Source organism: Hevea brasiliensis, chromosome 6, assembly GCF_030052815.1.
Source record: "Hevea brasiliensis isolate MT/VB/25A 57/8 chromosome 6, ASM3005281v1, whole genome shotgun sequence".
Classification (NCBI taxonomy): domain Eukaryota; kingdom Viridiplantae; phylum Streptophyta; class Magnoliopsida; order Malpighiales; family Euphorbiaceae; genus Hevea; species Hevea brasiliensis.
The window spans coordinates 53,880,858-53,884,224 of record NC_079498.1 but is presented as its reverse complement, the minus strand read 5'-3'; positions in this window follow the sequence as shown (position 1 = coordinate 53,884,224).

Genomic DNA, 3,367 nt, shown 5'->3' with positions numbered 1-3,367 from the left:
CAAGAAAAATTTAATCAATCAGTATACATAATTTTAGCTCGTTAAGCCAAACGGAGGGCATTTTGATCATTTCGTTTTCAGAGATGATTTTTGACCAACTTATCCAATTAAGTACATAAATTATATGATATCAAATATGAATAAACATTGCTAAAAATGAAATTTAAAAGTGAGTAGTAAAGAAAAGAAAAGAAAAGAAATAAGATAATATTGAATTATTAAGTAAGCATGAGGTCATTTAAAAATTTTTGGCCAATCAAAATTCAATAAATAAATTTATAATGCATTAAAAAGAATGAGAAGAAGTAAAAAATCTGGAACAAGCCATCAGCCATCTTTCTTTTCTCTTGGCCGAACCATATTCTTTTCTCTCTCCTCCATTTTCTTGTTTACTAAAGCTTAAGTTCCTTGGTTTTTCTTCAACCAAACCCTAAGTTTACAACATAAAACCTTAATATTTCATCTTAGTGAAGATTTTGGGAGCAAAAAGAAGTAAAAAAGAAGAGTTTTTGCAAGCTTGGAATTGACTCCATTCAAGGTTAGTGTCCAATTTCTTATCTCTCTCACTTAATTCATGTTTAAGGACATGAGATAAGTTGAAATTGTAAGAAAAATAGAATAAAATTTATGTGTATGCATCCCTACAATTTTGGTAGCTTAGGGATGGTTAGGGTTTGATGAATTTCCTTGAAACAAAGTGGTATGTGAGCTGCCCTTGACATGAGTTGAGTAATTGAACATTTAAGTGCAAGTTTAATGCATGAATGGAACTTGAAAACTTGGAGACTTGAGCAAAATTAGGGTTTGCTCATGTAATGGTATATGAAAATTGTAATGGTCAATTAGTGACCATTTGGCTATATTTGATGAGGAATTGAAGTGATTTATGACAATGGAATTGAGGTTAGGTATGCTGCACTGAGTGACCTGGAGGGCTGAGTGTGAGTCCAGCAAGTTGGGACAGCTGTAACTTAAAAGGTGTAGGTTCAATTGGTGAAAGGCCAATTGGACATCAAACTAGACACATAATGGCACAACTTTGGTGAAGAAACCCTGCCCAGAAATGAAGGAACGGAAGCGTGAAAAACACAAGTTTATACCATTGAATTTAAAAATTTTCACCTAGGGTCACATGCATCATGCAAGATTTATTTTTATCTATTTGATTTCAATGATAAACAACATATTAAAACTCTTTTAATATGTTTTTGGATATGTATTTGTCATTTAAGATTTTAAAATTAATCAGATTAATTTTAGAACCCTAGATTAAATCAAGAACGATTATACTAACCTCTTGATGCACTGCAGCGTGTCTGCGCCTTTGAGATTTGTCTTTAGGACACCAAATGTTGTCCCTCTAGCTTGTCCACACCAAGAACACATATGACAGCCCTTGAACAGCTTTTAAAGCTTTTTCTATTAATTAGAAATTCAAGTTCTGCCTTTTAAGAGATTAGAGATGTAAACAGGACACTAGAAACAATTTCTAGTGTTCTTAATTCAAGAGATTGATGACTAGTCTCTTTGAATTGATGAGGGATGAAGAAGAATAGATGGAGAGCCTCAAAATGGCGTGAAAAAAGAGAGGAGTGGCTGCTGTTTGTTTTTCTTTTTCATAACAACACTTATATAGCTAGGTTAACACATTAAACCCTTGCCACATGTCACCCTTTGATTAGCTCTAGGTTTAAGTGACCCAATCAAATTGTGCCAAGTGTCAAACCTATATTTAATCTTGATTTTAATCATCTTACATGATTAAAAAATCATCTGGCAAGCTTATGTGTAATCCCATGTGTCACCATCTCATGGTGCCACGTGTCACACTGTGAGATGACCAAAATGCCCCTGTGTCTTAATTTTGAGTTCTTAACCCAAAATAATTATTTTTCTTATTCTAATTTATATCAAATATAAATTAATTAATTAATCTCTATAAATTAATTTCTCACTAATTAAATTCATATTTAAATTGGTGATAACTTGTGTATATGTGTGACTTACTAGGCTCATCACTAATTGGCAATGAGACATGATATCAACTCTTAATATCATTAGAACTCTTTCTTACCATAAACAATTTCTCTAAATCATTTTATGAACCTCATAAACCATGGTTAACACCTAGCATAGCATGCCATGGCCACCCAAGTAGTAATGAAGTTACCTTAAATGAACCTATAATCATATGTTACCATGCACTAGAATCTCTCTGTTACAAAATCCCAACTCAAGCTGTAGTCATGGTTTATGTCAAACTCCATTTGCTATGAATATTATGTTCTCTTTTAATTCCAGTTCTTGATCAAAAAGATTTTCTCATCAGAAACTCTTTTCTGAATAAATCTGTCTGTCCTGGCCAGGAACTTGAAACATCAAGAACAATTAAATGAACATAGGATTTTATCTCTATTTACTTAGAGGAACAGATTCCATCTTGATTAACACCTACCTCCATATATAACTAGTAGGAGCCAACAGATGCCCATATACCCATACATAGTACAAGTATGAAAGCAGTATCAAACTCAAACTACCTATATACAAGATAACTGTGCTATCTCAGGTCTAAAGATTATATGCACTGATATGATTTGTGACAAAACATTGACAAGAGTAAACTCCATGTGCTTGTCATAAGTGTCACTGGTTCGGCCTACTTATCATTTATAAGTGCCTATCATGTTTGTTATATGGCATGAGACTCACCATTCTATCTTATTTATATCTCATATAAATAACTTGGGAACAAATATGAATACAATCTTTCTGGATAAGTCATGTCCTTATTATGAAGTATCCTCGATTGTGAACCTATTTATGATACTTTGTGCTAGAAATATTGTCACTCATATTCTTAACAACTTAAGAATAATATTTCTAACAAAATATCAATGGACCTTTTATATTACACATAAATATATTATGTAAACGGAAAAGTGGAAATGCCTTTTATTAATAAAAATATGTACAAGATACATACTAAATGATATGCTCTAGGGCATACTACTAACGATCTCCCAATAGCACTAGAGCCATTCATTACAATATCTTAGACCTATCTTCTCAAGATGTCGGTCTAACTGAGTCTGTGACATAGGCTTAGTGAATGGATCAGCTGGATTTTTAGCTGATGCTATTTTCTGCATGGCTACATCGCCTCGCCCAACTATTTCTCTGATAATGTGATAGCGCCTTTCTATGTGTTTGGATTTCTGGTGAGACCTTGGTTCCTTAGCCTGTATGACTGCTCCATTGTTGTCACAATGTAGTGGAACTGCTGACTCAATGGAAGGAACTACTGTAAGTTCTATCACAAACTTCTTTATCCAAACAACTTCCTTTGCAGCATCTGATGCTGTAA